Below are 13,466 nucleotides of genomic sequence, written 5' to 3' on the forward strand. Positions count from 1 at the left end.
AATTTCAGAACATAAATGAAAAATATGAAAAACTCAGATTTGACAGCAAAATCACTACAATCAAAATGCAAGAAAGAAAACAAAGGTAAGATAAGAAAAACTGAAGAAAGCAATTGCATCACAGCCAGTAGCATATGTGAAAGATCAGTTTAATATCTTTAACAAATAAGGAGATTTTACAAACCAATATAGAAAGCTTATGGGTTATAAGAGAAATAACATAGAAACTAAATGGATTAATTAGAAAATATACAAAAGGCAAATAAACACATGTAAAATATTTGGCCACACTTATAAGAAAAATAAAGCAAATCAAAGAAAAAATATGAGATATAATTTTACCTGCAAAATTTCTATTAGAAATTATGTGGAACACTATCATAGATTATACCACAGAAGCATAAACTTTCTTTAAACCTATTTATCATCAAAAGTCTTCAAATTCCATGGCCTTTGTTCTAGCAATACAGTTCCAGCCATTTATCTGAAGCTAAAAATGGACACGGGCATAAAGATATGGTTATAAGGATGTATTGGAGAGGTCTATATCAGTGAAAAATTGGAAGCAACTTAAATGTCTTTCAATAGGAGACTGGTTAAATTAATCATGGTATATTTCCAAAAGTAAAGTTATATTGGTCAAAATGATTACAATAAATTTGTATATTCATAAACAGGCAAAGATGTATACAATATACATTTGCAATATTTCTCTTTAATTTTTATTTAATTTATTCTTTGTATTTTTAAAGAGCCCTGCTATAGATCCACCTATTTTCCCTAATGACATTGCTATAAATGCTACTTTCAGAAAAGCCCAGTTAATATACGTGTGTGTGTATATATATATAAACACATTTATATAAAAATAGAAACATATCCTGTCACTCTTTTACAATATAGAGTTGCTGACAAAACTTTTCTATAAACAAGTTTTAAATTAGTATGATCAGTTAAGAGGTTTCAGGAAGTCATTTTGAAAGGCAGTAATAAATGTTAAAAGTTATAACTTATAAAATAATGCATTATAAAAAATATTATAAACAAATCAAGTAATTTATATAATTAAATAAGACTTTACAATTTGGACTCATGTAAGACGCTTAAAAATTAATAATTTTCGGGGGGGGGGCAAGATAGCATACTATAAGCAGCCTGCACTCTCCGTTCTCAAGGAGAGGGTCAAAGGTTGCAGGCAGAGGTTCACTCGCTGATGGACTGTCTCCGGAGAGCATTTTGAATCGTCAGAGAGGTGATTGGAGAGGTGATTGGAGACACCCAGAGTCGGGAAGAGAGAGGCGGGGTGATCTACTTGGCAAGATAAAAAGGTACCTGGGGAAGCGTCTACACGTGGGGAAGGGTCAAGCAAGAGATCCCCAGGGCTCCACAGTCCCCCAGTGAGCACTGCAACCTGTGGTCAGCTCCCCACCACAGCAAGCCCCTGAACTGACCAGGGAGCTGCTTGGAGGCTGTGTAGCAGGATTGCACTGGAAAGTGGGCACAGTGGGGTACTATGAGCTTCCGGTCCCAGGTTGCAGCAACAGATGCCATATGCCATTCTGCACTCTGAGCCCCAGAGCAGCCAGTCTGCAGAGGAGTTGGCTCCACTGCAGCTACCTCCCTATTAGCTCTGCCAGGTCAGAAAGGGAGAGGGCAGGGCAGGCACTTTCATGTGCACTGTGACTGGGTGCCATGTGCTCCCCATCCCCCCACACTTGGCTACCTCCCAGGAATCCAAGCAGAGCAGGAGCCCATCAGCTCTCAGCATCTACTGCCACCATTTCACCATCTTGATAGAACCATCACTGCCACCTAAGTAGTGCCACAAGAGCTTCTAATTTTACCTGGACAGAGGGAGAGTCACAGCTACCATAACTCCCTGGCAGGGTGCCACACTTTTTTCCCTGGCCCTGCCAGCTGTGGGTGGCTCAACTGCTGCAGCCTGATGAGCCATGCTGCCCCCACCTGTGGTTCCATGATCTACCCAGGCACCAACCAAGGCCCCCCAACCTGTCCAGGCATGTGCCAAGGTTCTGTTCCCTGTACAGGTGTCCTCCAAGTTCCCACAACCCATGCAGGCTCCTGCCAAAGTCCTGTGACAGGCCCTGCCATTGGATGCAGTCCTGTGATGCATCCAGGCACCTGCCAAGGTCCCATTATGCTCCCAGGTGCCAGTCAAGGTCCATGACCTGCCCAGGCACTGGAAAGGTCTTGCAACCTGCCCAGCTGCTGACTGCAATCCCAGGAGACGTCCAGCCACTCAAGAAGGTCCCATGACCTGCCCAGGTACTGGCCAAGGTCCCAGAACCCACTGAGGATCCAATAAAGGTCACACCACCTGCCACTGTGGAGAGGGACTTACTCATCCCCTTGCCCGAGCTTGTAGCAGTTGGTCTGGGGACCAATTCACCACTCCAAATGAATATGTTCCAGCACTAACTCAGACTGTGGCAAACACAGGGGAAGGAGATGACACAGAACAGCTGTGTTATAGGCTCTGGGTGTATCCACCTCTCTCCTGCTAGGTCAGGCCTCCAGAGTAGAACACAAAAGCACTATCTAGGGACCTTTTCTTCTTCTCACTAAGTAGGACAGTTCCCGCCAAAGGAAAACAGGTGAGCCACAAACCTATCAATATTGAGCTGAGAGAAGAAGTTTCAGATGAGAAGTTTCCAGCAAAAAAATTCTGACAACATAAAAAACAAGATATTTTGATAACCTCAAGGATCACAATAGATCCACAGCAATGGACCCTAAGCAAAAGGAAATTGTCAAAATGTCAGCTATGGAATTTAGAACATGAAAGGCAAATACAATGGATAGGATTGAAGAGAAAGTTGAAAACCAACAGAAAGAAGCCAAAACAATTTCAGAACATAAATGAAAAATATGAAAAACTCACTAAAGAGATAGACAACATAAGAAAGGATATAACAGAATTTAAAGAAAAGAAAGAGTCATTTAGGGAATTACAAAGTACAGCAGAAAGTTCCAACAACAGGCTAGACCCTGCAGAAGAAAGAATCTCAGAGCTTGAAGACAAAACTTTCATATTAACTCAGTCAGTCAAAGATGCAGTAAAAACAATAAAGAAAAAGAAGAATGAACAATCACTCAGAGAAATATGGGACTATGTGAAACAAGCCAATATACAAATTATAGGTATCCCAGAGGGAGAAGAAGACAAATTAAAAGCATTGAAAACCTAATCAAGGGAATTATTGAGTAGAACTTCCCTGGTATCATCAGAGATTCAGATATGCAGGTACAAGATTGTTATTGAACACTAGGAAGATTAATAGCCATCAGGGTATCTCCAAGACACATAATCATCAACCTAACTAAAGTCAAACGGAAGGAGAAAATTCTACAAGGTGCAGGACAAAAACAGCAACTATTCCAAAGGAAAACCTATCAGACTAATAGAAGATTTCTCAGTGGAGACCTTACAAGCCAGAAGGGATTGGGGCCCTATTTTTAGTCTTCTTAAACAGAACAACTGTCAGCCAAAAATTTGTATCCTGCAAAGTAAAGTTTCATAAATGATGGAAAAATAAAGACTTTTCTAGACAAGCAAACACTAAGGAGATTTGTCATTATTTGACCTGCCCAATAGGAAATGTTCAAAGTGCATTATTCATGGAACAGGAAAATAGATACCCACCAGTGTAAAAACACTCCAAAGTTAAAAGCTCACATCTCTTATAAAATGATAGCACAAGAGAGAAAATAGAACAATAAGGTATCATCCAACATGATAAACAGAATAGTATCCCACATATCAATACTAACACTCAATGTGAATGGTCTGAATGCCCTACTTAAAGATATAGACTCACCAAGTGGATGAAAAAACACCACAAGTATTGATGTCTCCAAGAAACACATCTAAATCACAGGGAATCACATAGACTCAAGGTAATGGGATGGAAAAAAATATTACATGCAAATGAAAACCAAAAGTGAGTAGGCATAGGCAGTCTCATATCAGGTAAAATAGACTTTAAATCAACAATGGTAAAAAAAAAATACAAAGATGATCATTATATAATGGTAAAGGGGGCAATTCAACAAGAACACAATCCTAAATATATGTGTACCTAACACAGGAACTCCCAGATACATAAAGCTGATTTTGGAGATCTAAGCAAAAAAATAGAAGGCAGCATCATATTTGCCAGGGATTTCGACACCCCACTGACAGAAACTGGACAGATCATTGAAGCAGAATATGAATAAAGAAACACTGGAGTTAAAAGAGACTCTAAAACAAATGAATCTAACAGACATTTACAGAACATTCTATCGCCAAATTACTCACTATACATTCTTCTCATCAGCACATGGGACATTGTTCAAGATTGATCATATGGTAGGCCACAATACAAGTCTCACCAAATTGAGAAAAATAACATCATACCATGTTTCTTCTCACACCACAGTGGAATAAAACTAGAACCAGAAATCAATTCCAAAATAAACACTTAAATCTACACAGATTCAGGGATGTTAAACAAGCTTGCTGCTGAATAATCCTTGGGTCAATGATGAAATTAATATGGGAAAAAATAAAAATTCCTCAAACTGAAAAACAAAGGGGATATAAGATTTCAAAATCTATGTGATACAATAAAGACAGTCCTAAGAGAAATATTCATAGCCTTAAATGCCTGCATGAAAAAGACAGAAAGATCACAAATTAACCACCTAATATCACATCTCAAGGAACTAGAAAAAGAACAAACCAAACCCCAAGCCAGCAGAAAAAAATAAATAAAAAAGCTCAGAGCAGAACTAAATGAAAGGGAAACAAAAAAATAAAATACAAATGATCAATAAAACAAAGGGTTGATTCTTTGAAATATTAAAGAAAATTGATAGACTAGTAACCAGATTAAGAAGAAAGAGAAGAGAGGACTCAAATAATTTCAATCAGAAATGAGAAAGGAAACAATACAACTGAAATACAAAATATAATTTGTGTATACTACAAACACTTCTACACACATGAGCAAGAAAACATAGAGGAAATGGATAACTTCCTGCAAACACAAAACCTCCCAAAGCTGAATTAGGAAGAAGGAGCAATTCAGAAGAGATAAAAAATGAGTAGTGAGATTGAAGTAGTAATAAAAAAATCTCCCAAAGAATAAATAAATAAAATTCTGAACCAGATGGATTCACTACCAAATTCTACCAGACTTACAAAAAGGAACTTGTACCTATCCTATAGAAATAATTCTATAACATTGAGGAGGGAATCCTTCCTAACTCATTCTATGAAGCCACTATCACCTTGATATCAAAGCCAGGAAAGGACACAACAAGAAAAGAAAACTTCAGATCAATATCCCTTATAGATGCAAAAATCTTCAAAAAAAATACCAGCAACAGAAATCAACAACACATCAAAAAGATAATTCACATGATCAAGGGGGTGGCATCCCACAGATGCAAGGATGGCTCAATATACATAAATCAATAAACATGATTTACCACATAAACATAAGCAAAAACTAAGACCATATGATCATATAAATAGATGCAGATAAAGCACTCAATAAAACCCAGCAGCACTCTTTCATGATGAAAACCCTTAACAACTTAGACATAGAAGGAAACTACCTCAAAATTATAAAAGCCATATATAACAAACCCACAGGCAACATTGTACTGAATGAGGGAGAGTTGATAGCATTCTCCTGAAGAACTGGAACAAGACAGGTGGGCCATTATCACCACTTCTACTCAACATAGTATTGGAAGTCCTGGCCAGAGCAATCAGGCAAGAGAAAGAAAGAATCAGTATTCACGTTGAGTAAAAGAAGGTCAAACTGTTCCTGTTTGCTGATGATGTAATCTTGTATCTTGTATCTAGAAAAACCTAAAGACTTCACCAAAAGATTCCTAGAATTGATAAATGAATTCAGCAAAGTCTCATGTTGCAAAATTAATTTACACAAATCAGTAGAATTTCTATATACTAATAATGTCCACCTGGGAATCAAATCATGGATTCAATACCATTCACAATAGCTACAAAGAAAATAATATACCTGGGAATACACTTAACCAAGCATGTGAAAGTTCTCTACAAGGAAAATTGTAGAACACTGATGAAAGATATCACAGATGACACAAACAAATGGAAAAACATCTCTTGCTCATGGATTAACAGAATCAACATTGTTAAAATGTCCACACTGCCCAATGGGATTTACCAATTCAATGCAATCCCCATCCAAAACCAATGTCCTATTTCACAAATCTAGGAAATATAATCCTAAGCTTTATCTGAAACCAAAAATGAGCCCAAATAGCCAATATAATCTTAAGCAAAAAGAACAAATCTAGAGGGATCACAGCAAGAATTGGGAAGGATGGGAGAGGTATGAGCAATAAAACCTTACCTATAGGGTACAATGAGCCCTATTCTCATAATGGGCACTGCAAAGCCCTGACTTAAGCCTTATACAAGGTATCCATGTAACAAAAACTTTTGTAATTCTTTAATATTTTGAAATAAATAAATAAGAAATATTAATAATTTTGAAATGATCAATGTTTCTTCCATATATTTAATAAATACAGATTTGTTATATTTTATATATTTCAGACTGTGAATAAGTTGTCCTTGAACTTGCATTAACACAAGCTTTTTCTGATGTTTGTAGAACTAAATGTCTTTTAGATGATGCTCAATGTGAGTTAGCTTTATAGTGGATTTCACAGTGAATTGAACAGTGTAAATCCATTAAGTGATTGCGTATCCATTTTTATGCCTTCTGACATTTCATTAGATCCTGTATGGTGATGTAAAGTTTATAGCTTTAAAAAGTGTATTTCTGGAATGAATTTGAAAATCATCACTCCTCAGAAAAGGGGAAAAAAAAGGTTTGAATGAAAGTCATTCATTCTTTATTGTTTCACAGGTTCATTTGAATAATACTGATTTTTAAAAATATATTCATAAGGTTGGTTTGCATGTATGTCCCAGAATTAGATGGAATCTGACATGGCTTTACATATCTAGTAGTTATCATAAAATAATTTAAATATTTATCATTTCCCAACAACTAACTTTGGCAGCCATATCAGGTTACAGAGTAAACTTTTTTTTAAGCTATCTTTATAAGAGAATTCGACAACTGTAAAAGAGATGAATGTATGATCAGAGCCATCCAAGGTCAGTCTCTTTCAAAATGCAAGAAGCAGGAAGGTGAGAAAAAAGCCCTGGGAAAATTACCCACATAGGAGGCTTTATTATTATTACTTTTTATAAAAGCTATCAAATATTTTCTAAATCTGCTCTAATTTATGGTGTTTAAAGTTTTCAAAGGGACTTCAACTACCATGTCCTTTATTTTTCAGTACAGTCCTTATAGGTAAAATGGCCCAAACTGCAGTGGCACTGCTGTCAAAGCCACTTTTGAGAATGTTTACAAAACATCATGTAAGTTATGTAGCATAGAGGAGGCTTTCTGCACTTAATGTTTGTCGTTATCTCAGATAAATACTTGTTTTCAGTTTTAGTTAGATACCCAGGACGTTTTAGGGGAACTCAAATATTTTCATTTCATCCACGTATCCAGATGAACTTATGTTTCAGTTTCTCTTTTTAACAAAACTGACTTGAGGACCAAAGTCCTCTCCAGCTCCCAGGGGCAGCTTCACTGTCATGTGACCTGTGCTCTCACATGGCTCTACCTTCGGAAGGGCCCCACACCTGGGTCAATGCTTTACTGTTGCCATCCTAAAATTTTTACCAGTTTTGTACAAGAAACCCTGAATTTTCATTTTCCAAATTATGTAGCCAGTTTGGCTTACTCCTTATAGGTGCCACCCATAATGATGCAGAAAAGTGGAACTGGTTTGTAGAGTTGGTCATAAAATAGCACTTACAAGCAACTTTTCTAGACTCTGTGTATTTTTAACTTTTTACTTTGCAATAATTATTGCTGTGGTTTGAATAGGTACCGAAAAGTTCGTGTGTTGTAAACAATCACCAATGCGACAGTGTTGGGAGGTGGGACGTAATAACAGGTGACCGGGTCACGAGGGTGGAGCTCTCATCAATGCATTAATGTCCACTAATGGGAGTAGGTTAGGTACTGAAAGAATGGATTGTTATAAAGCTAGTCTGGCTCCTGGTGTCTCTCTCTTTGCACATGCTCATTTGTCCTGTCCTGCCATGGGTAATGCAGCAAGAAGACACTTACAAGATGTGGCTGCCTGATCTTGAAATTTTAAGTTTTCAGAATCGTGAGCTAAACGCACCTCTAGTGTTTTAACAAATTATTCAGTCTGTAGTATTCTGTTACGGTGACAGAAAACAAGCTAAAACAATTATAAACTCATGGAAGTTTGCAAAATTAGTACACGTAAGTCATGTGTACCTTTCACCTAGCTTCCCCCAATGGTAACATAGTGCAATATCAAAACCAGAAACTGACATTGGTACAATATAGAGACATCCAAATTTCACCAGTTTTTACATGGACTCAATTGTGTGTGTGTGTGTGTGTTTGTGTGTGTGTTTGTGTAAAATTCTATGCAATTTTATCACTCAAGATTCATGTGACCACCACCACAATAAAAATACAGAGCTGTTAAAGCATCACAAAGGAGCTCCTCATGGTACTCCTTTATAGGAGGAGGTATTATTTTAAAGACATGTCTTAATTTATATAAACAGAACAAAATATTGTACATTACATCTGACATTAACGCAAATATTTTTAAGACTACTCTCCAGGGACTAGTACCAGCAGCATTTCATCTATACATTTATTTATTTATTTATTTGTGCCTATGGAAAGACATGGTCCCTTACTTTCTAGGTGGTTTTAGTTTGTGATATGAGATATACTGAACTGCATATTTTACTCCACTGTAAGGAATAAACTTAAATGATTCAAATCTCGCCTACTGTAATCTCAAGAATGTTATTTTTTTGTTTGTTTTTTAAAGTGTTGTGCACATACCTAAAGAAATACTTGACAATTGATACTATTTTTTATAAATTGTGTATTCCTGGTGATTTATATGGTATAGGTTAATTTCCAGTTTGTTTCTATTATAATTTAAAATTGATCAGCTACTGATATCTCATTACTGCTGATGTTGGTAACAATGAAGGTAGGATCTCAATTTTTTTTATTGTTAATTGATACATTAAATCCAAATTCAAGGACAGTGTATATCCTGTTATACTGAAGGAAACTGCATTCAAATAAGGGTGTTATAAAATTGCTAAGAATTAGTTCACATATTTCCATACATTTTATCTATTTCTATCAAAGTTAGAACAATTTCAGACTTATGATTTTTTGATAATCTAATAAAGTGATATTCAATTTAATCAATTCTGGGGTCAGGCAGAAAGCCATGTCTATAATTAGATGTTGCTGTTTTTGCCTTATATTTTGTGAGACATCTATTTATTTGAAGTTGAATATAATTGCATTTACTTAAAGCATTAATTTCTGATTTTTATGGTTTGTAAACTTACATGGTAACATATGTGCATAGATATTTCTGATAGCACATGAGCCCACCTGTAATTTCTATAAGTGTGGTGGCCACAAGTAAAATGCCAAATGTAATGTGTAATACAAGGTGTTTATATCAGCCTCAACATCTCTACTTGTGAACCTTAGTTCTTACAGAAATGTCACTGCTACACTAGTAGCTGTTTCTTGTTTTGTTTTGTTTTACCATACTGTGGCTATATTCCCTCTGGATGTTTGTGGTTGCTTGCAAAATTTGATTAAACAGCACAGTTTATACCTAAATCTCCTTTAAGAATATTTGTAAGTAACTCATTAAACCTGCTACAAATAGCTCAAGTAAGACCTGGAGTTTTTGTTGTTATTGTATAAACTTGTTCTTTGAAATGTATCTCAGGATTAAATATGTTTAAAACTTAAATATTTCTAAATGTGGTCAACATTTTGAAAGCAAATAATGTTTTTAAAACAAAAAATATTTGATGAAAAAGTCATATATTTAATATAAATTATACTAGACTCCAATGTTTTGAAGGAAAGAATTGTTATTGAGTTTATGTCCCTAGCATCAACTTCTTTAGGGCCCTGCATAGTTATAAAAAAATAAGAGTATTTGTTATATATTACAGAAATCATTGCTTTTCACTGGTTCGTGTCTTTAAATTCCTCTCAAGGTTTGGTTTCTGTTAGAAACTGAGATAGGATATTGAAGCAGATTTTATTCATAGTCATGACTTCATTTACTACCTATACATGGATTACTTATTCATGTTGTTCAAGCCAGAAACCTTATAATCATGACACCAGTCTGCTTATATTATAAAATGTGCTGTCCATCATCAAGTCCACTCTATCACATTTACTATAATAAATATCTCTGAAATTAATCAACTTCTTTTCACTTTGGGCCCCACTACACTAGCCCAGAGTTTCATCAAGGAAGGCAGATTTCCTCCTAATGCTAATAAGCTCCTAAATAGTTTCTCCATGTCTATATCTGTTATATCCAATATGGTAACTATACTCATGCCTCAGAGATCGTATTAAAAAATGCAAATCTGAGCATGTCAGTTTTCTTCTTTTAACTCTCCAAGCTATCTCATGGCTCATAGAATATAGATCCTAACACTGGTATGGTTTCGAAGGCCTATATCATTTGGCCATTTTGGGTTTATTTTCTACATGCTCTCCTTTTTTTAGTTATGATAACCTCTTAGCAGTTTCACAAAAATACTGCAACTATTGCCACCTCAAATCCTTGTGAAGCTGCTATATTTTTTACTTGGCTGGCCATAATATTTTGCCCTTTTCATTTTGTTAATTTCTACTTGGCCTTCAGTTCATAGTTGAAGTGTTAGTACCTCAAAGAGGCTTCATTAAGCCTAGGACTAAAGCAGATTCTGTAGTTAACATGGCCACATAGTTTACTGTGCTGTTTCTTCTTCGTAGTTTTTACCACAGTTTACAGTTTACCACTTAAATTATTTAATTACTCTCTTTACCACATGTGGTTTTAAGTTACACATGACCTGGGATCATATATGTTTTATCCATCACTGAATCTTTGGCCCCAATTAATTGCCTGGAAATCAACAATATGTTCACTGGTAAATATTTTACTTGAAAAAAATATTCCAACTTCTAATGGCTTGGTACCTATTCACAGCTACCTTTGAACTATGGATACCACAGTACCCACAAAATTAATGAGTGTGGTTCTGAAATTGGGTGTGTGGACTCCCAAACGACCTACAGAACAATGATTATTAGATTACTCACCCGTGATTGTACCAGGTCATGATATAATGAAATGATTTTCTCTTTTCTCTCATATTGCTTCTTCTTGAAATCTCTGCTTTATCCTTTTGTGTGTCAGCAGAGAGCCATATGTATCTGTAAAAGTTATTATTTTGCATCTTATCTATTCCTCCTCTTTAATTTTCAAAAGGGAAATATTTTGTTTAAAAAAGAAGAGGAAAAGAAGATGGGGAGTTGAGAAGAAATTAAAAAAATGCAAGTTACAATTTTTTTCATGCTATTACTTGATTAATATTCTCGTGAGATATCCTCCTCAATAATCAGATCCCAAACCAATTTTCTACATGAACTACACAGAGAAGGTCGTAGAAAATGTCCTTAAAACTCTACTCCTATCTCACAGTAGTAAAAGAAGGGCAGTGCATTGTGATGCAGATTTTCTGCACTGTTCAGCCTAGTTCTCTAGCAGACAGTTTCCAATGAATATCATTATCCTGCCCATAAAAAGAGACATACCTAGTAATGGGCGAAAAACTACCCACAGTAAGAAAAAAAGTTCTCCCAGCTAGCACACACAACCGCCTGACATTTGAATGCTTGGAAATTACCAACAGGTGCAAGGAAGCAAGACAATAAGGATATTAGGTTACAGTTTAAGGAATTAGAAAGAAAGTTTAGTATTACCACTGAGAGTTGTTGAACTGTGCTTGATATTTGACAAAGGTTATATATTTGAGGGCTATAATAAAATATGTAAGGCTATGGAAATGAGTACATTACTTAGAAGCATTCCCAAGAACAAGTCTTAAAGGCCGCTCTCTGAAAAAAAAAATTTAGCAAATGAGGCAGTTTCATATTATTATGAGCTTTCGACAGAAGTCTTGAAGTAAAAGTGTACATACTTTATGCTATTTGATTATGTATTATACTTAGACATTATTTTGATATGAAATTAGAAGTCTCAAAGGTAGATGCACATTTTATTTAAAAGTGAATCACTTTCAATAAAATTTATTTGCACAATCTACTGAGTACCATATAATAAACTACAAGGATCTTGAATAAATAAATTTTGTTATCTCAAGAAAAATAAAATTTGTGCCTAAAAATCTAGGGTAACGTAAGGCTCTGAGAGTCTTTATAATCTATTTGACTTTTGAATGAACAATAAACATGTAAGAGGATACTTAAAGTTTACATGTGATTTTAATAAAGACATATCAAGATACGCATTCCATATCTAATATTTTGTTATTGTCAATATTTGTTAGGTCCCTGTCATTAAACAAGGATGTTAAATTTGAAGTAAATATTCTTGTTTATTAAGAAATCAATGATCAGTTATTACTTATTTTAAACTGTTGCTCTATTGTTATTCAAAATGATCATGTATTTTTCTGATATTTAAAATGTTGCAATCAATTTGGGTGACAAATATCAATTATAAACTCTGGATAAAATTTAAAATAAAACTACTTTAGAGATTTGAAGAGAGAATAAATCTAGGCAGATTATTTTCCCAGCACCATTTATTGAATAGGGCTTCTTTTCCCAAGTGTATATTGTTGCCTGCTTTGTCAAAGATCAGTTGGCTGTAGGTGGATGGTTTCATACCTGGGTATTCTGTTCTGTTCCATTGGTCTATGTCTCTGTTTTTGTTCCAATATTATGCTGCTTTGGTTACTATGGTCCTGTAGTATAGTTTGAAGTCTGGTAACGTGATACCTCCAGATTTGTTCTTTTTGCTGAAGATTGCTTTGCCTATTAGGATTCTTTTCTGGTCCAAACAAAGTGTGGAATTATTTTTTCTACCTCTGTGACATTGGTATTTTGATGGGGATTGCATTGAATCTCTAAATCACTTGGGTAGTATGGACTTTTAAACAATGCTAATTCTACTGATCCATGAGCATCAAGTGCTTTTACACTTATTTGTGTTGTCTCCAATTTCTTTCCTCAGTGTTTAGAGACCTTTCACTTCCTTGGTTAAGTCCATTCCTAGGTATTTTATTTTCTTTGTAGCTATTGTACTCTCAGCTTGACTGTTATTGGTATATAGGAATGCTACTGATTTGTGTACTTTGATTTTATAATCTGAGACTTTGCTCAATTTATTTATTAATTTCAGGAGTCTCTTGGTGGAGTCTTTGGGGTTTTCTAGATATAAGATCATATCATTAGCAAAAAGTGATAGTTTGA

The sequence above is a fragment of the Propithecus coquereli genome, unplaced genomic scaffold (genome assembly GCF_000956105.1).
Source record: "Propithecus coquereli isolate 6110/MARCELLA unplaced genomic scaffold, Pcoq_1.0 Scaffold332, whole genome shotgun sequence".
Taxonomy (NCBI): domain Eukaryota; kingdom Metazoa; phylum Chordata; class Mammalia; order Primates; family Indriidae; genus Propithecus; species Propithecus coquereli.